Here is a 22,334-nt window from a genome sequence, read left to right on the forward strand (position 1 = left end):
AACCTTCAGGTAACTGTCCCTTTTTCTGAACTTGTTACTCAGGTACCCACTTACGCTAAGTTTATGAAAGATATTGTGATGCGTAAGAGAAATTTGAGTGAATTTGAGACGATTTCATTTATGGAAGAGTCTAGTAACCTGCTGTTAAATAAGGCCCCTCCAAAAATGAAAGACCCGGGCAGCTTTTCTATTACCTGTGTCATAGGCAATATGGTTATTGATAAGGCCCTCTGTGATTTAGATGCCGTGTCGTGTCATGCCCCTTCCCGTCCGCAAGAAATCAAGATGAGTCATTTCAAAGTGACTAACATTACCCTACGAGATGGTGATAGATCTCGTTAGGAGACCCTTAGGTGTCTTGGAGGATGTGCCTGTGAAAATAGGCAAGCTTTACATCCCAAAGAGATTTCATTGTTTTGGATATAGATGAGGACACCCGGACCCAAATTATCTTAGGAAGACCATTCCTTTGTACAACCGTCCGTTATTGATGTCGATACAAGGGCGTCGACTCTTGCGATAGGAGATGACACTATCACATTTAGTTTGCCCAGTACTTTAGCCCACCCAATGATAGAGGACACTTGCTATTCGGTCGATATCATTGATGAGTCTATTTATGACTTCTGGTCGGGTTCTTTTATGAAGGACCCACTAGAAGCTCTTATGCTCTTTGATGAGTGTGCGAGATAGCCCGCATTTACGATGACGCTGCGTTGGATTTGCTTGTTGATGATTTAGATGAGCATGAGGGAGAGCAGGTGGAACAAATGATTAGCACACTTTGCTCCATTGAGGTAAAGGTACCGGAACGTAAGCCTCTCCCTTCTCATCTTAAATATGCTTTTCTAGACGATACAGAGCAGTATCCAGTCATTGTTAGCGCTAAGCTTAGTGATGATCAACTGACCTCCTTGTTAGTTGTACTTAACAAAAACAGGAAAGCAATGGGCTATTCACTGGATGATATCACGGGGATTAGTCCCGATATTTGTATGCACAGGATAGAGCTGGAGGAGGATCACAAACCTTGCAGACAGGGTCAGCGTCGGCTGAACCAGAAGATGCAGGATGTTGTGATGGCTGAGGTAATGAAGCTGCTGGATGCAGGTATTATTTATTCTGTAGGTAATTCTAGATGGGTAAGCCCAGTACAGGTAGTCCCGAAGAAAGGAGGGACAACTGTAGTTAAGAATGAGAAGAATGAATTAATACCTACCCGAGTAGTGACTGGTTGGCGGATGTGCATAGACTACAGACAGCTGAATGCCGCCACTAAGAAAGATCACTTTCCCCTTCCTTTTATTGATCAAATGGTAGAAAGGTTAGCTTCTCATAAGTTTTTCTGCTATTTAGATGGGTATTCTGGTTCTTTCGGATCCCTATCCACCCGCACGATCGTGCTAAGACTACATTTACCTGTCCTAAGGGCGTTTTTGCGTATCGCAGAATGCCTTTTGGTTTGTGCAATGCCCCTGCCACCTTCCAAAGGTGTATGATGGGGATATTTTCAGAGTACATTGAGTCTATCATGGAAGTTTTTATGGACGATTTCAGTGTTTATGGAAGTGATTTTTCTCACTGTCTGTCTAACCTTGAGAAAGTGTTGCAGCGCTGTATTGAGGTCAATCTTGTGCTGAACTGGGAGAAGTGCCACTTTATGGTTAACGAGGGAGTTGTCTTAGGGCACTTAGTTTCTGATAGGGGAATAGAAGTTGACAAAGCAAAGGTGGAAGTGATTCAGCAATTACCACCTCCTGTTAATGTTAAAGGGGTGAGGAGCTTCCTTGGTCACGCTGGCTTTTATCGCCGGTTTATCAAGGATTTCTCCAAAATTGCTAAACCACTTACACATCTGTTGCTTAAGGATGCCCCTTTTGTGTTTACTGATGCTTGTCTTTCTGCTTTTAACAGGTTAAAGCAGGCCTTAATCTCCGCGCCGATCATACAGCCTCCCAACTGGGACTTGCCGTTTGAGATCATGTGTGACGCGAGTGACTATGCATTAGGAGCGGTGCTAGGCCAGAGGAAAGACAAAGCCTTGAATGCTACTTCCTCCATTTCATTCAATTCCATACATTTGCCTTTTTGAACACTATTCACAAGTAGGGAGAATTTTCGATACAACTTCTAATATATAGCAAAAAATATAGTCATGTGAGATCTTGTTTTAATTGTCTTACCGAGTACATTGTAAATAACAAATTTTTATAATTTTTACTAATATGTAACTAAAGATATGAACAAAAGAAAATGAGCATTGATATACGTGTATAAAGTAAATGTATGGAATTGAATGAAATGGAGGAAGTATTTACTATGCGAGCCGAACTCTGGATGAGGCTCAAGTGAAGTACACTACCACTGAGAAGGAGCTGTTAGCTGTAGTTTATGCCTTAGAGAAGTTTCGTACTTATTTAGTTGGGTCAGAAGTCCCTGTTTTTACTGACCATGCAGCTTTGAGGCATCTCCTCGCTAAGAAGGAGGCAAAACCACGGCTACTGAGATGGATACTCTTCCTTCAGGAGTTTGATTTGCAGATTAAGGACAAGAAAGGAGCTGAGAACGTGGTAGCTGATCACTTGTCGCGACTGATGCGACAAGAAGGGGAAGATTCTCTACCTATTGATGATTCTTTTCCTGACGATACTTTAATTGCTGTTATATCGTCTATTGTTGACCAAGAACCTTGGTATGCAGATATAGCTAACTTCGTTGTCGGTGGCAAGTCGCCGCCGACCTTTCTCATCAAAGAAAAGAAGCGTTTTCTGTATAACGCTAAGCAGTACTTCTGGGATGACCCTTACTTGTTTAAGGAATGTGCAGACGGTCTCTACAGACGGTGTATTCCGCAGTGGGAGACCAAAATAGTCCTGGAAGGCTATCACTCCTCTTCGTATGGTGGTCACCACGGTCCATCGCGCACCGTGGCTAAGGTACTTCAGTCTGGTTTTTACTGGCCCTCTTTGTTTGCTGACGCCAAGTCTTTTGTTTCAGCTTGTGATGCTTGCCAACGATCAGGGAACATTTCGAAGAGACATGAGATGCCACAAAACGGCATCCTAGAGGTTGAGGTTTTCGATGTCTGGGGCATTGATTTCCAAGGACCGTTCCCGTCCAAAAAAGGTAACAGTACATCTTAGTAGCAGTAGACTATGTGTCAAAATGGGTTGAGGCAATTGCTTCACCTCATTGTGATGGTAAGACCGTGATAAAAATGTTCAAAAAGATCATATTCCCCCGTTTTGGTGTCCCTAGGGTCGTCATTAGTGATGGGGGGATGCATTTTAAGGAAAAGAAACTCACTTCCATACTGTCTAGAGTTGGTGTCCAACACCGGCGTGGTTTGGGGTATCATCCCCAAACTAGTGGTCAGGTAGAGGTCTCTAATCGTGAGTTGAAAGAGATCTTGTCTAAAGTAGTTTCTAAATCACGGAAAGACTGGAGTCTTAAGCTAGATGACACATTATGGGCTTATAGAACTGCCTTTAAGACACCAATTGGTGCATCACCTTATAGGTTAGTTTATGGGAAATCGTGTCACTTACCTGTTGAGCTGGAATGTAAGGCCTGGTGGGCAATCCGTGAGCTTAATTATGATCCTAAATTGTGTGGTCAGAATCGTCTTTTGCAGCTAGATGAATTAGAGGAGTTTAGGCTTAATGCCTATGACAGCTCGCGCATTTACAAGGAAAAGACGAAGAGATGGCATGACAAGAGAATCCTACCTCGGGAGTTTCATGTGGGGCAGAAGGTGTTGCTATTTAATGCCCGGTTTAGATCTGTTTCTGGCAAGTCAAGTCCGTGGAGTGGTCCATACACGGTGACAGCTGTTACCAAATTTGGATCCGTGGAGCTTGAAGATTCCGAGGGTCATAGATTCAAGGTGAATGGCCAATATGTGAAGCATTACCACGAGGCGAATGAAGCGGACAACCGCGTTGAAGTCTTGCGCTTCGACGAGCTCGACGCGCCAGTTAATTGATACCAGAAAGGTCGTGCGGGACCTCCTAAACCAGCGCTCTCCGGGAGGCAGCCCGGACAGTTTTAATTGTACTTTTGTTGAACTATTTGTTTTTCTTTAGCTTTACGTTGAACTTTGGACACTGTTTTATGAACCTTTTTCGTACTTTCCTTGCTTTTATGCGTCTTTTGCAGGTTAAAGTACTCGATCGAATGATTCTGTGTTCGATCGAGCACTTTCTGATGCAGCTGTTGCTCGATCGAGTGATGTGCTCCTCGATCGACCAGATCCCAACCCGTGCTTACTCGAACGAGTGGGTTGTCATTCGATCGAGCTCTTACAATACACCGGTCCACTCTATCGAGCTGTCCCAGGCGCTCGATCGAGCAGTTATGACACACAGCTGCTGTTTTACGTCTATGAAGCCATTTATTGACTTTCCTTGACCTCCCATGTTCATGGTCGGTTTGGGGAGGTCCCGCTATATGACGTTTTGTAAGTTTTCCGACTCCACTTCTCCTTTTCTTTTCAGTTTGCATTTCTTTCCCTATTTTTGGTACAATGAGGGCATTGTACGGTTTGGTTTGGGGAGGTATGCATCCATATCTGTGTCTGCATGTTTCTTGCATTTTTGCTTGCACGTTTATTTATTTTCGCATGCATTGTTGTTTTAATTAATTTAAAAAAAAATCATAAAAAAAAAAAAAAAAATTCCATGTTTAATTTGAGTCAGAACGTTTGAACACTGACGCTGCTTTGAACCCTTATTTGAGCCCTGCATTTTCTTGACATTTAATTGGCATGATTATGTGCATAATCTACGAGTTTTTGTTTCTTCTTTATCTGAACGAATAGACTTGATCCATTATGTCGGCAAGCTACATTATACTCTGAGGTTAGAGCTTTATAAACTGGTGACATTCATGACCGGTTTCATCTAGGATGTGAGTAGTACTCTCTTTAAGACATGTAACATCAATTTGCATAAGCATGAGTCCAATCTTCTTAATACCTGTATGCATTCGGTCTGTGGATGGTGACACATGTTAGGAGAGGCAGTCCCCCTTATTTCATTCTACCCATGAGTCTCACATAGCCAAATTGCCTTTTTGTCCTATCAACTACTTTCTATAATATTTCCTACCCTAGCTGAGCTAGTAACGAGTAGTTCTTGGAATGTTTTATTGCAATATGGTTATTTTATCTGATTTCAGAAGATGGTGGAAAGATTGAAGGGAAAGAAAAAAAAAAATATGTTGAATTGAAAAAAAAAGAAGAACGAAAAATGGAAAATGAAAAAATTTGAAAAAAAAAGAAAAAAAGAATGAGAATTGCACAATGTTTCACACTCCCATGCCTTATTTATATTTTATGGGGAGTTGACGACTTTTGGTTTTGTGAGTTTAGTGCATAATTTTGCACCGTTTCATCTTGCTGTTATGAGTACGAAGTTGGGATGCAGTCTATATTTGGATCCGTTGTTGCTAGCCTGGCTATTAACCCCACATATCCAAATTCATTTTAGCCCCTTCTTACCCATTACCTCACTAACCCAAATGTAAGTCCTCGGCACGTGTCTTGGTCATTAGTATGGTTGGAATGCATATGTACGGTTGTAGAGACTTTATTCATGTTAACTGCATGCATGTTCTTATAGGTCGAGTTAGGTGAGTGTCTTGCTTCTTCCTATCTTTCACATATATACTCACCTTGTGCCTGATTTTGAGTGACGAGCGACCCGTGAGAGTCCGACATCTTTGAATCTTGCAAGGTCGACGGTTCAAAGAAAGCTTGAAACATTAATTTAACTCGTTTGCACTTTTCAGTTGCCATTTTGTCATTTTGTTGCATTAAATTGGTTCTAGTGGATGATTTGTAGCGATGCGTTGGTCCTGTTCCATTGTTCAAATTAGTTGCATTCATATTTGCTTGGGGACAAGCAAAGGTTTGGTTTGGGGAGATTTGATGCGTGTCTTTTATATAAGGTTTTCACCTCATTTTTACACGCATTTCTGTGCTTTTATGTAGCATCTGGCTACAAATGCCCCCGAATATTCTACTTTGGTCCGTTTATTGTAATTTGCAGGAATTGACCAAAGAGGAGCTAATTCGAGCCTTAACTGTCCCAATTGCACGCATTCATGGAAAGAAGGAGCTGGAGCTTGGAAATCTAACAATTGGAAGACGCGTGAGTTGAGTTTGGAAAGCATTTCAAAGTCCTAACATGCTTATATAGCTCGATCGAGTGGTTTGCTGCTCGATAGAATGCTTTACACACTCAAGATTGGTCGATCGACCAGTTTAAGGAGTCGATCAAGGGAGTTCTGCAAGCAGTGCTCGATCGAGAGGTTGTTCTAACTCGATCGAGTGATTTGGCGTTCGATCGAGTGATCTTTCTACTCGATCGAGGGGTTTTCGTGTGCTTTTGGTTTATTTCCGCCTAATCTTTTATGGGCTTTTGTAATCAGTCCATAGATTAGGTTTAAGACGATTTTGCAGTATAAGACTGAGGAGAACATCACGTTACTCCTATCTCTTCACTACGTACATTTCGACTGCTACTTCTGTCACTGTTCTTTGGATTTCTATTCTCTACATTTGTCACTCGGATTCGGTATTATCAATCTAATTTATTTATTAATCGTATTTACTGCTTTAAATCCTTTTTCTCCTTGCTTTATAATTGTTCAATCAGTCTCTTAATAGTTTATTCATCATGCTTAGTTTTAATTATTTGGTTATTGTAATTGTTAATCCGACGATTATGAGTAACTAATTTCCCTATGCTAAGACTATAGGGGATCCATAATTTGAAGGGAGAGTAATCGATTTACTAGGTTAATACCAGTACCGTCTTTGTTGTTTAAATGCTACAAATAATTGTAATTGCCTAATTGAGTCGACGCAATTAGACCCTTATTCTTAGTGGACCTTGACCTGGACCGAAAGGTTGGAAGAGGCAGACTAGTAGCGAACAATAGAGTATTGCAGCGAGGGCGAAAGTTAAACTGTTTACACTTTAGGGTGAATTAAGGACCGAAAGGTGACGTTCGCTACCCCTTAGACCGTACTGCATTGATCTGGGACCTAGATTACTCGACCAGATGATTATGGTGAACCGCTTGTCTTAGCTATTCTCTTTTATCTGTTAAACTCCTTCCTTTTATTTCTCTTTTCCTTATTCTCTTAGTTTAGAAATCACATTTTATAAACCCCCAAATTGGTTACCTTGGCGAACCTAGTTTTAGCAGACAATTTCCTACCTCTCTGTGGATTCGACCCGACTTCCCTAGCTATATTAGTTAGAGCCAGTTGGTTATTTTTGACAGGTACGCGACAGACGTGTCAATTAGTGACAAAGGGTTTTGCACTAATAAAGAGAAATTTCGTAGCAAGATTGGTGGCAAAGAGTTTTGCACTGGTTGAAATGCTTAAGTCTATTTGGATCTTCTTAGGGATTGTGTTTCATTATTATGAAATACACAGCGAGTGAATCTAAAACCCACTTCTTCAATTAGAAGGAATGTATTCAATACATGTCTTGAGTTTTGTAGATTCTTGCAATCCTAAGATAATGTACAACTTAAGAGATGGTCTTAAGTAGGACATCAATGAGTTGGAATCAACATTTTGATCATGTGATAAAACATTTCTCGATAAGTCGAGAAGTTGTTTTTATACATGAAGTTTAGTGGGAGTTACGGAAATTTTAATTAGTCTTATATGTGGATGACATATTGATCATTGAGAATGATTTAAGACTTTTGGAGTATTATAATACATCTTTAATATCCAGATTTATGAAGATAAATCCACATGATATTAGCGTCAATAAGAAGTCTTACGTTGATAAGATTCATGACTAGTTCAATTAAATTGAACATATTTGATTGATTACATTTGCTTCCGCTGCCGGATCAATTAAATAAGTGATGATGTATAACACTTCATATACTTTGAGTATGATGAATTGTTTTCAAAATCGAATTTAAGTAATCTTTATCAAGTAAGCCATAAAGATTACCCTTAAGTGCTTGCAGAAACATTAAGGAAGAGAAGCAAAGTGTTTATGATGCAATTTTGTGTAAGGGTGTTACACAAGTGACAATTGACAATTGAGATTGCGCATGGTTTCCGACAAAACCATAATCAAAACACATTAGGATGGTTAAGATACCATTATCGCTATGTTATTAAAGAAATAGATTTTCTAGAATCGTTCTAGGCAATAAAGAACAATGAGAGATATTTATAACGGAAATTGAGTACACTTGCAATCATGAGATGTGCAAGAAGATGAGTCCCGCACACTGTGAAAACAGTGGGAGCTATTCTTAGGCTAGAGGGCCTATGTCTTGATTGGATCTCGACACGTACTCAGAAAATTTTGTTATGCAAATGTATACAATACAAAGGAAAACGAGTATGTAGTAAGGTTGAGTAAGGTACAAGAAGTTGATAAAACCTACTAACCAAAGCCTTCTCAAAGGCTAAACATGATGAGTCATGTCATTTCAATTGAATTGAAATGAACAACTACATACAAGATCAAATTAGATTATAGAACATGAAATAGTAATCAGGCATTGACTATTCATATGTGATAATCGCATTTGTCGTTCGAGTTTTACTTTAAAACTCTTTTATTATACTTTGTTACATCCAAACGGGTCGTAGAGACAACATTGAACCCCGTTAAAGTGAACACGGATTAGCATTGTATTCACCCATAGTCACTTGTATGAGGTGACGTCTCGAAGTGACTAGTGTGATGCGATTGATGGCAAGTTCAAGTGCCATAGAGTCATGTGAGATGACTAGTCGATCACATAGGCAGACTGTTAGGAACACCTTGTCGGGCAGTGACCGCTTATAGAGTTCTGGTAAATTCATAAAGCCTGGTCGTGGCAAGAGCTACTATAGTATTCTGATGAGTCGATTCTTTTGACTAAAGACTGTTCGCCTAAGATGGCACAGTTTCAGATTAACTTTGATTTGTGTTACTACGACCTTCGTAAATGGGGTCAAATGGGCATATTTTGGGTTATGATGGCTGTGGCTAGTCGAAGGGAATAAGTGCGATAGGAATTGTCCACCCCCTTGTCAGGGTTAAAACAATATCTCAGGGCCACTCGAGGAGTAATGAACTGGAAATGCGTGGCCACGCTCGGAAGGTATCTATGATAGATAAATCCGGTCAATCAGTTATTCTCCAGATCGAGGAAACCACTCTCGATATGATCACTTGCAAGTATGACCCGAAAGACACCTTGCATTGAGTGGGAGATAGTAATAGCACAAGAGAATTGGTGACGCACACTTGTCGAGGACAAGTGGGAGATTGTTGGGAAATGTGTCCTCAACAATAGTGCGATCACATGATTTAAATATCATTATTAAATCTCACATAAAGAATATGTAAGGGATGATTCAATTATATAGTCAACTGATCAACATTAATCGGTAACGATTGGCTTGCTAGAGTTTGACGTTACTGTCGTGGGACGGTGGTGGTCAGTTGATCCCTTAAGGTCACACCTAAAGGATGATGCCCTTATCTATAAAGTTGATTAATTGTATGCCGATGCAAGTTGATCAATTCCTTAAAATTGAACAATTCGATTTGTGAGAGAGAATAAATATCTTATTGTAATGGGATTAAATAAGATTTATTTTAGTAATAAAATGCTTTGTTACTAAAATTATTTATTGTTTGAGAAACAATAGAGATAGGAATGAATGGTTAATTATAGTTACAAGGTATTGTGAATTATAATCAAATGACCCATTTTATTTATGTGATCAAGTATCACTAGTCAATTTGTTGAATGTAATTTAATTAATTTATAAAATGATATTTAAGTGATAAATATGCATTTAATTAATTAATAACATGTATCATACTACATGTGACATATTGTGTGACAAATGAAAAATTGACAAAATAAAATGGTAGTCCATTTTATGTACATGGACCGAAATAATGGAGGTGGAAGGTGTTAGTGGGTGAATTATTTTATGAGATAAAATGACCTAATCATGGCTAACCTATACTAGCTTACACACCTACACTAAGTAGACTTACATGCCTACAATTTGGAGAAGTGAAAAAGCATAAAGAAAAGATGCCATCCTTGGCATTTTGTCTCCTCCAACCGTGCTCCTCCTCCTCTTATTTGAGAATATGAGTTCTCTTATTTTCATTCATTCATTACCACATGCAAGTTCATGCATTATTCTTTTTCTCTCTTTATCTTCATCAAAACATGAGATTTTTGATCCAAATTGTTCATAAAAGATTACTAAAATTATTAATGTAATATATGTGTATTAGTAATCAATTTTAAGGTATACTATTAAATAAATATCTAGCAAATATTGTTTAGTAGAGATATGGGATAGTCTTGGGTGCAATCAAGAGGAGAATCTCTACTTTGGGATTTTTGAATGTTCATCCATTATTGGAAAGCTCAAGAACTAAAAAGAAGGAGATCTTGTTGGTGCCCATATGATGACCGAAATTCATATGGTGAGAATTCGATTTCTTCTCTAATTTTATTATTGTTTGCATGCATAAGATCACAAATTAATTTTATGATTAAATTAACATAAAACATATATGAATATGTTAGTAAAGAGATCTAGATTTTCAACAAGCGGTATCAAGAGCACAAGGTTGTTTGCATGCAAATCGGTTATTGTTTTTCCGAGTTATACGATTAACATATAAAACTCATAAATTTGTGTTATTATGATATATCACGAAAATCATCATGCATGTTAAAATTTATGGTCCTGAAATGTTTTTAGGATATTTGGGTTAATTTACGGATTTTTATTGTTCATACTATACAATAATGGCATTAAAATATGATTTTATGAGTAAAAATGTCATTTTCGGACTAAAATTAGCTAAACTTCGAATTTTCCAGTGATTTTTGGATATGTTGTCACATATATTATTTTGAGATGACTTGTAAATTTTCATAATTTGTGGACTTCTTATGCTCGAAAAATGGATTTTTCATTATTAAATTCGGATTTAGGTGAAAAATAGGTTAATATGAGATAAATTTCGAATCTGGTCATAGAAATTTATTATGTTGTCATATGCAATTTTAAAAGATGTGTGTAAAATAATAGGCTATAGTGAAGTATTTTTGCATGATTTATGGATTTTTGAAGAAAATAGCATGAATAGTGACTTTATTAGTGAAATATTGATAAAACATACTCTATGACTAAGGAAAAACATTATATGTTGCATTTTATTATCTTTTTCAGATCTAAAATTGAAAAGTTTATGTATATAATTTTTCACATGTTTTTATGATTATTTTAGTTAAAACCGATAAACCGCAACATTGTTTTTCCGGATAAAATTCGAAATTTTTAACCTAAGTTTTTGAACATTATGAGTGTCATGGTATTTTTTCAGAATGTTCATGAGTTTAAATTTCAAATTTTGAATTTATTTGATATTTTTGTGTTTTATTTGTAGTTTATAGCTTATTTTTATTATAATTTTAAGTCCATTTATGAACAAATTTTAGTAATATGAGTTAATTATGGTCAAACTATTTGTGAAGACTAAATTTTGAGTCCTAAGAGGTTAGGGTAATTAACTTATGCATAAATATGAATTTATGTAATTTTTGTGATTATAAAATGTTGAATCACGCAAATCCGTAAAAACCGTGTAATAAAAGATATTGGCTCCTTAAAGGCGATTTAGCATAAAATTGGGCATGTTTATACATATTATAATGCTACATTTTATTTATGATTGTCATAATTTTATTTTATGTAATTTTGAATTATGTTAATTTTACTTAGTATGGCCTTAGTGTTTAATTGGTATTACCCGAAATGTATGGGAATATCGATTCGGTTGTAATTTTATTGTGATCTCGTATCACCGTCTTGTAATTTAATGGATTTATTTTATTAAAGTTATAAATGTATAATAGGAAATTATGTAATTTATTATGTAATTTTATTCATTTCGGAGTTCCCAAAGAGAGATTTCTTCAAGATGGCGATACATAAAGACGGTGTTACCTCGAGATGCGTGCCACAACTGAAGTTCAAGGGACCAATGGAGTTGGTTTCCGAATTTGTAATAGTTAAATAGTTTTTCTATTTTAGGAAGGCCATACTAGGATTTAATTTATGCTTTGCATTTTATTTATATGTCGCATGCATCGCTAAATCGCCATAACTAAAACATGCATCATCTTTTAATCGAGTATATCGACCGTGTCAATTATAATTATCATAGTTCACCGCTTTAGTTCACTTAAAACGTGATAGATAATAAATTGACATGACCTCTCGCTAAAATAAACAATTGAGACATAGCCTTACCAAATAGTAGAAACCATGAAAATCTATTTCGCGAGGGAGTGCACTCGGCCCTACCGGGGTACAAACCTTGTTACGTAGGGGAAGTGGGTGATAAATGTCTATCCACCGAATTCATGTTGATAAGGGATGAATCGGCCCTACCGTGCCCAAGTTGATGTGGATTTGGATTCATGGACACATTTATTCGAAATTTGGATTGAGCTCAACAGAAGTATTCGTGACCGTAGTCGCATGTGTTCCGGGCTAAAGATAAATGTTAATGTAATTTTATCGACCAAGAGTTCTAAAAGTAGAATCGATTAAGGAGTTAATCCACCGAGTTATATTGATAAGGGATGAATCGGCCTTACCGTGCCCAAGTTAATATGAATTTGGATCTTGGAATCATTTATAATAGTTGGGTAGAGGTCACTTTATAAATGCTTTACTTGTTAAATTATTTACAAGTATTATTAAAACGATAAATGTTAAGTTTTCCACTATTCCGTTATCATATTGTTCTATTTCTTTACCACAATTCATATACGATATCATTTCGATTTTTCAAATCTCCATTAAAACATCGTAACTAAAGACAAATATGAATTTGCTTCTAAAACCTCAAAAGAACCATTGCTAAGGATCTCTTGTAAAGAGTATAGATTAAAGTTATTCATTATCAAACAGGTTTTTGATTCTTGACTAACACATCTACTTACAATGGATTGTTATTCATATAATTAATTGAATTAAGTACCTTGAAGCGATAAAATAGTTTGGTAATTAGATTTGTCAGAATTCGTAATTGACCAAAATAACGCAACCACTTCAATGAAAGTTTTAAGACTAAAACGAACAAATGAAGAGTAATCTTCATGAATTCAATTTTGCTTCTCAAAGCAAAGACTCATTGAAATGAGTGGGAGCATTCTCTTAAACCGTTAAGATGAGGACGAGGTTCAAGAAGTAAAGATAATAATGGAATTGATACAAGGTAATGTTAAAAGTAAAGTTGTTGAGAATAGCTATACTAAACCTATCAATCCCGACCGATAAAGTTTCCACTGTCTTAAATGTTGGACACTAGAAAGGAAACTACCCCAAATTATTGAAGAATCAACAAGTTAGTTGTAAGACATCTAATGGGACCTTCTTCTTTAAATGTTTATTTGATTAAACATAAATTTTGCTAGTACCACTTCGTCAATATTAGAAACCAGTGGAGGTTTTCATCATTATGTTTGATACATAGGATGATTAGAATATGACGACTAGCAACAACGAAGTCGAGAGATAGAGTCATTGTGTACTAAATCTATTTTTCGGGTTTGGAGTTGTACTTAATTGTGACTATTAAGTACATAAACTCTAAATAAGAATACAAACTTGTTAAGAAACAAAAGAGGTTTCACTTTTGTGACCCTATACACCACAGTTTGATGTATGGCTAGCCCATTATATATCATGAAGATTATGCAAGACTCAAATTGGTAACCCAAGATTAAACCTTAAATTTTGGAATGATGAACGCAAAGAGTTATCGAGTAATCTTGAAACCATTAGATTGTTAATGGTATATGCGTATCTTGTATTCAAAGCAAGATGTCTCGTGACTTTTGGTTGAAAAGGAGATCGAGGTTATAAATCATTGATCCATAATAGGTTGATCATTTTCTTTTACCAACGATTTAAGTTGACGCTAATATATTCACTTAATAAGGTAAATCTTTGATGAATTTCAAAGAGTTCAAGGAATCACGATTTAGTCGTGATGGGATTATCAAAGTGAAGACTTTGATATAAGCCAAAAGAAATGTGATATAGTATCACAAGTTAATCTCTCTTAGCACGCATTATGGGATAATGTGTGGTTGAATAAGAAATCAAACGCTATTCGATATGGTTTGGACTTCGATCAAGTTACTTTGAGTTACTTGATCCTTTTGGGGATTTTATCATTTTTGTCTAAATTATTTTTTCCACTAAATCGAATCATATGAGATATGAAATGGTGAGGGTACCATGTTTGTAAGTTTTCACAGGAAACAAATGCTCATTTTTCCCTTTTCAATTAATACGAGTACGACGGGTTTGCGGCTCGTGAAGCTGTCTTTCTAAAATACAAGTTTATTTCTAGAAGACAGAATGGGAGAAATTATTCAAGAGCCACAATGAATGCCACAGAGAATGTTATGTCGCAAGAAACTAGTCTTTCTTGGCTACATGAGACGTTTTGTGTAAGACATTGTTTCTTCAAAACCTAGGAGGTTAAATTCGTCACTTGTTAAAAATGATGAATTCATGCTACTTTTTAACAAAGTAAAGAGCTTATAACTTACAAAAGAAATTGTTTGATTCAAGTTGATTACTTCTAGAAAGTAATGAACATATCACTTACATGAGAATATTTAAGTCACAACTCAATACAAGGCTTAGAGCCATGAAAATCCGAAATAAAAAGGCTTGATTAGTGACAAAGGGTTTTGCACTAATAAAGAGAAATTTCGTAGCAAGATTGGTGGCAAAGAGTTTTGCACTGGTTGAAATGCTTAAGTCTATTTGGATCTTCTTAGGGATTGTGTTTCATTATTATGAAATACACAGCGAGTGAATCTAAAACCCACTTCTTCAATTAGAAGGAATGTATTCAATACATCTCTTGAGTTTTGTAGATTCTTGCAATCCTAAGATAATGTATAACTTAAGAGATGGTCTTAAGTAGGACATCAATGAGTTGGAATCAACATTTTGATCATGTGATAAAACATTTCTCGATAAGTCGAGAAGTTGTTTTTATACATGAAGTTTAGTGGGAGTTACAGAAATTTTAATTAGTCTTATATGTGGATGACATATTGATCATTGGGAATGATTTAAGACTTTTGGAGTATTATAATACATCTTTAATATCCAGATTTATGAAGTAAATCCACATGATATTAGCGTCAATAAGAAGTCTTACGTTGATAAGATTCATGACTAGTTCAATTAAATTGAACATATTTGATTGATTACATTTGCTTCATTCGGATCAATTAAATAAGTGATGATGTATAACACTTCATATACTTTGAGTATGATGAATTGTTTTCAAAATCGAATTTAAGTAATCTTTATCAAGTAAGCCATAAAGATTACCCTTAAGTGTTTGCAGAAACATTAAGGAAGTGAAGCAAAGTGTTTATGATGCAATTTTGTGTAAGGGCGTTACACAAGTGACAATTGACAATTGAGATTGCGCATGGTTTCCGACAAAACCATAATCAAAACACATTAGGATGGTTAAGATACCATTATGGCTATGTTATTAAAGAAATAGATTTTCTAGAATCGTTCTAGGCAATAAAGAACAATGAGAGATATTTATAACAGAAATTGAGTACACTTGCAATCATGAGATGTGCAAGAAGATGAGTCCCTTTACAATCGTGAAAACAAAGTGGGAGCTATTCTTAGGCTAGAGGGCCTATGTCTTGATTGGATCTCGACACGTACTCAGAAAATTTTGTTATGCAAATGTATACATTACAAAGGAAAACGAGTATGTAGTAAGGTTGAGTAAGGTACAAGAAGTTGATAAAACCTACTAACCAAAGCCTTCTCAAAGGCTAAACATGATGAGTCATGTCATTTCAATTGAATTGAAATGAACAACTACATACAAGATCAAATTAGATTATAGAACATGAAATAGTAATCAGGCATTGACTATTCATATGTGATAATCGCATTTGTCGTTCGAGTTTTACTTTAAAACTCTTTTATTATACTTTGTTACATCCAAACGGGTTGTAGAGACAACATTGAACCCCGTTAAAGTGAACACGGATTAGCATTGTATTCGCCCATAGTCACTTGTATGAGGTGACGTCTCGAAGTGACTAGAGTGTGATGCGATTGATGGCAAGTTCAAGTGCCATAGAGTCATGTGAGATGACTAGTCGATCACATAGGAAGACTGTTAGGAACACCTTGTCGGGCAGTGACCGCTTATAGAGTTCTGGTAAATTCATAAAGCCTGGTCGTGGCAAGAGCTACTATAGTATTCTGATGAGTCGATTCTTTTGACTAAACACTGTTCGCCTAAGATGGCACAGTTTCAGATTAACTTTGATTTGTGTTACTACGACCTTCGTAAATGGGGTCAAATGGGCATATTTTGGGTTATGATGGCTGTGGCTAGTCGAAGGGAATAAGTGCGATAAGAATTGTCCACCCCCTTGTCAGGGTTAAAACAATATCTCAGGGCCACTCGAGGAGTAATGATTTGGAAATGCGTGGCCACGCTCGGAAGGTATCTATGATAGATAAATCCGGTCAATCAGTTATTCTCTAGATCGAGGAAACCACTCTTGATATGATCACTTGCAAGTACGACCCGAAAGACACCTTGCATTGAGTGGGAGATAGTAATAGGACAAGAGAATTGGTGACGCACACTTGTCGAGGACAAGTGGGAGATTGTTGGGAAATGTGTCCTCAACAATAGTGCGATCACATGATTTAAATATCATTATTAAATCTCATATAAAGAATACGTAAGGGATGATTCAATTATATAGTCAACTGATCAACATTAATCGGTAACGATTGGCTTGCTAGAGTTTGACGTTACTGTCGTGGGACGGTGGTGGTCAGTTGATCCCTTAAGGTCACACCTAAAGGATGATGCCCTTATCTATAAAGTTGATTAATTGTATGACGATGCAAGTTGATCAATTCCTTAAAATTGAACAATTCGATTTGTGAGAGAGAATAAATATCTTATTGTAATGGGATTAAATAAGATTTATTTTAGTAATAAAATGCTTTGTTACTAAAATTATTTATTGTTTGAGAAACAATAGAGATAGGAATGAATGGTTAATTATAGTTACAAGGTATTGTGAATTATAATCAAATGACCCATTTTATTTATGTGATCAAGTATCACTAGTCAATTTGTTGAATGTAATTTAATTAATTTATAAAATGATATTTATGTGATAAATATGCATTTAATTAATTAATAACATGTATCATACTACATGTGACATATTGTGTGACAAATGACAAATTGACAAAATAAAATGGTAGTCCATTTTATGTATATGGACCGAAATAATGGAGGTGGAAGGTGTTAGTGGGTGAATTATTTTATGAGATAAAATGACCTAATCATGGCTAACCTATACTAACTTACACACCTACACTAAGTAGACTTACATGCCTACAATTTGGAGAAGTGAAAAAGCATAAAGAAAAGATGCCATCCTTGGCATTTTGTCTCCTCCAACCGTGCTCCTCCTCCTCTTATTTGAGAATATGAGTTCTCTTATTTTCATTCATTCATTACCACATGCAAGTTCATCCATTATTCTTTTTCTCTCTTTATCTTCATCAAAACATGAGATTTTTGATCCAAATTGTTCATAAAAGATTACTAAAATTATTAATGTAATATATGAGTATTAGTAATCAATTTTAAGGTATACTATTAAATAAATATCTAGCACATATTGTTTAGTAGAGATATGGGATAGTCTTGGGTGCAATCAAGAGGAGAATCTCTACTTTGGGATTTTTGAATGTTCATCCATTATTGGAAAGCTCAAGAACTAACAAGAAGGAGATCTTGTTGGTGCCCATATGATGACCGAAATTCATATGGTGAGAATTCGATTTCTTCTCTAATTTTATTATTGTTTGCATGCATAAGATCACAAATTAATTTTATGATTAAATTAACATAAAACATATATGAATATGTTAGTAAAGAGATCTAGATTTCCAACAGACAACTTCCCGCTTTCGATCATATCCTGAATGACATGTTTTAATTTGAAACATTTCTCTGTATCATGTCCTTTGCCTCTATGGTACTTGCAGTAGGCATTCTTATCCCAGAATTTAGCCTTCTTTTCTGGATCAGGTGTAGGACCGATAGGTTTCAACATTCGTCGCTCCATGAGTCTATGAAGGGCATCCGTGTATGTAATACCAATGTTGGTTAATTTCCTAGGAGGCATATCCTTCTTCTCGGAAGCCTTTGTGAATGACCTTGAAGAGTTGTTAGGTTTCTTTGACGAAGGCTCCATGAGGTTGCCTTTGTTGATTTTGATTCTTGGATATGAAGAACTAGGAATGGATTGTCCACTTGTTGCTTTCTCCTTACGACTGTCAAGTTGAGGGTTTGTTTGGACACTTTTCATTTTGAGAGGTTGGGCATCAAGCTTCTTACCCATTTCAGCAAACTGGTTCTCCATGTTGGAAAGTCGTTAGTTTAGATTATCAATAACCCCCTCTATTTTGGAAAATTTATTATTGAAGGCAATTGAAAGCATGAGCATTCCACTTTGGATATCATCGTCTTTAAGGACATTGATCTCTTCGCTATCATGAGGAGCGATGAGGTGAGAACAGTCTAGGAATGATTCTTTATGGTCATGTTTAATGATATTAGACCCAAGAGGGTCGGTATTCTTGGATCGCTCGACAGAAGGTGGCTTAGGAAGCTTGCCCTCTTCGATCATATCTTGGATGGTGTGTTTCAAGAGAAAACACTCTTCAATATCATGACCTTTACCTTGGTGATATAAGCAGTATTTGTTGCCCTTCCATAGGTTCACTTGCTTCTCTAAAGGTGGATCCGGAGTCGGACCTATTGGATATAGCTTGCCTTGGGCAGAGAGTCTCTTCAAAGCACCGGTATAAGACATGCCTAAATTGGTAAGTACCCTTTGATGCCTCCCAGGTTTCCTTTCGGCTGTTTTTGGCTTTCTAGGACGATGGTTATTTCAAGAGGTAGGCTTTGGACGGCCTAGGCTAGAAGTTTCTCTAGGTGGCGTGTTCTTTTCCACCATTCCATTCTCGAGGGTGAGGACGCAAATGCTCAATTTTTCCACTGTAGCTTGAACTCATAGGACCATGGCGTAAACGTCTTGGAGAGACACGGTGATTGTGGCTTGAGCTGCTTCGTGACCTTGCTGACTGACGGAACTTGTTGGATTCCTAGTTGACAGAAATGACGCGCGTTACAACTCGATTCGACATGGGATCACGCATACCAAGGCAACAAACAAAGGAAAGGACAGGATGACAAATCTAGACTTGACTTGTGAATTCGTGAAACGTCGTGAGCGACTTCTCGGTGCTTGACTTTAATTTTAGACTCGAGTGTTAACTTTGACTAAGTGGTCCTTATACGATTGACCTTATTGACGGGATTGATGACACGTGTTGATTCTAAGACGTGTGTTTAAGACAGACTTGACTCGAGGTTCGGGTATGTGTGTCCCGAACGTGTCATTAGGAGAATTCAAGAAACGGATATTGGATTGACTCGATGTGTTAGCCTCGAGTGTGTGAGTCGAGGTGTGGAAATGCTTAGATCCTAACTGAATTGGGGTAGGGGGTCCAAAATGACGGCGTGATGCCTTAGGACTTGACTCGAATTTGAAAAGATCCAAAATGTAAAGGAAGACGGGTTTATGACTCGACAGAGTTCCGACTAGGACATAGTCGGTTTGAATTTTGACTCTAACTTAGCCCAATTGAATTTACATATTTACATTTACATGGTTGGAAAAATATTTTGAATAAAACGTTTTTTTTTGGACTGTTTTTTTTTTTTACGTTTTTTTTGTTTGGTTTTGAAATGGGTTTGAGGCCCGAAGTTTGGCTCAACATTTGGATAGAGTTTCGGCTTATTTTGCGCTATTTTGAAAATATTTACATTTTTAAAAGAGGTTTTGCTTTTACCAAATTTCGTCATGGTTTCGTTTAGAAAATGGTGATCACATATAATACAAGCATTTATACAGGCATTATAACAGGATGCTGAGTGCATTTAAAAGGGTTTTGGTTTAAGGGTGGGTTGCCATACCTAACAATCAAACCACGGGGTCTGTGGAGAGGCTCGTACAAAATAGGAGTAAGGTCGATTCCTAGTCCATTTCCTCGACTAATGAAAGCCCTTGTTACAAACAATAGTAAACACCATGGTATGGTTGACGTCAATCGCTATCCATCCTTAGGCCCAAATAAGAATTTGGACCGTCTAGACGGGACGATTGGTCGAATAGGTTGGGTTGGGCCTAGGAAGGCCGAATAAACGATCTAGGAACACCGAGTTATGAAAACCAACAACTGTCTCGTACAAACTATTCCCTAACCTTGTTCAAGTTTCACCCTTGGCTACACGTAAGTGTATTAATCCCCAGCGGAGTCGCCAAATTGCGGACGCGGGCCCACGGGGGTCACTCGGGTAGAAAGCGAGCAAGCTTTTGCATTTATGGAGTCGCCACCAATTTAGTGTGGAAAATTGGAAACTGTTCGAATACCTCGTGCCATGTCAAGACACAAAGTAGTGACATGAACACCAAGAACTCGTTACCCTTAGCATTCTATGTCTAGAATGACTCTCGTGGATGCCAATGAACACGGATGTTCACAGAGATCTGGAGTAAGGGGTGAGGGTACATATTAAGAAGCTCTTTTGATCGAACACCTAATCCCGCCCGCCTCGATAGCGGCCTCTACTAATGATTAGAGAAAATTATCTATACTCGATATGTTGTCGGTTATATGCATGCAATGCAACATCCATTAGATTAATCCTAGCATGTGAGAATTAACTAAGTCGGTTAACAATTAATTTAGCACTTATTAGGTCGAAACATGATTTAGAATTAATTTCATGTGAGCGCAAGTAAATAATCATACAATACGATAAATAAATAAATGCAATAATTAAAATTACAATAATTACAATTGATTAATTGATTTACGTCGAAAATACATTTAAAACGGATGGTTTGAGAAAAGGAAAGGAAAACTAAATTTACGAACAGATTATCAGCGATATTACAAGTAATAGTTAATTAATACGTAATTAATAAACTAGGTCAAGGCAGAAACGGGAGTTCAGAGACAGAACTTAACCCGGAACAGGCGCAACAAAGCTGCGTCCTTTGGAAGAGGCGCAACAAACGCTGCGTCTGTTCCTGAGTTCAGTTCTGGCTCAGAAGCCGGAATTGCAAATTGTTAATATTCATTGGTGATTTAAGGATCGATTATAGACATTTGACTCCGAAAGAAGTGATTTAACATATTATTCACATATGATTGGGTCATAAAAACAATAAAACATGGATAAAATTAATTAGAACGAATTAATAAAAAGATTATTAATGCTAAACTATTGATGGCAATGATAATAAACAGACGAAAATATATCAATGAATGAATTTCAGAGACTCAATATTGATAAATCAAACCTCTGAAAAATCCGAATAGATTTTAATGATGAAAACCCGCAAATATGAATTATAAGGGATTGAAGTCGGGATTTAAAAGATGAATTAATTAATAACGAATTACATGTTAAAGATATTATACTAGAATTATCGTGTCAATGAAACATGAACAAACAAAGAGAAAACAAAACAAACAGACGAACAAAAGACGAAGGAAGAAGAAAGGATGCAGGAACAGCGGCAGCCTCAGGAAGAGGCGCAGCAGTTGCTGCGTCCTTTCTCGGCATTTGTCTCCTGTTAATCCAAAAAAAGGGTTTGAAACAAGGTTTTATAAATCGGTTTTGAATGTGTTTTCGACGTAAACCTTACAATAATGATTACAAAAATAAAGTACAATAATAAAATATGGGATTTACAGCCTCAGACTTACATGTTTAACGAAACAAGATTGACTAAGTTAACGCTTAGTGATGCTCGACTCGAATGTACGACGAAAGTGCCCTCTAAGAGGAAATTAAACAAGATTGATTAAGTTGATTGATGTGGAGTTGGTCAAATTGGTCGGTCATGCAAAACGAGGCTGGTACTTAGAAGGATCCGAGCTTACGTGGTCGAAAGTTCAAGCACGTAGACGCCAAAAAGCAACAGCTTGGTTTTAGAATGCAAAGGAAGAAGAGAAGGGCGGACACTTGCGTGAGAAATATGAGGAACGAATGCTCCTATTTATACTAATCACATAATTAGGGTTTAGTAAAGGAGAGAAAGGTCCGGAAACAACCGACTTAGGT

At 36.8% G+C, this 22,334-nt stretch overlaps 1 protein-coding gene across 1 annotated transcript in view; it reads left to right on the plus strand.

The window, feature by feature from the left end:
- The window catches only part of LOC141613239 (uncharacterized), a 42,485-nt gene that overhangs the window by 15,296 nt on the left and 4,855 nt on the right, over window positions 1–22,334 (plus strand). The gene's annotated exons all lie outside the window — the stretch shown is intronic.

This window comes from Silene latifolia, chromosome 11, assembly GCF_048544455.1.
Source record: "Silene latifolia isolate original U9 population chromosome 11, ASM4854445v1, whole genome shotgun sequence".
NCBI classification, from domain to species: Eukaryota; Viridiplantae; Streptophyta; class Magnoliopsida; order Caryophyllales; family Caryophyllaceae; genus Silene; species Silene latifolia.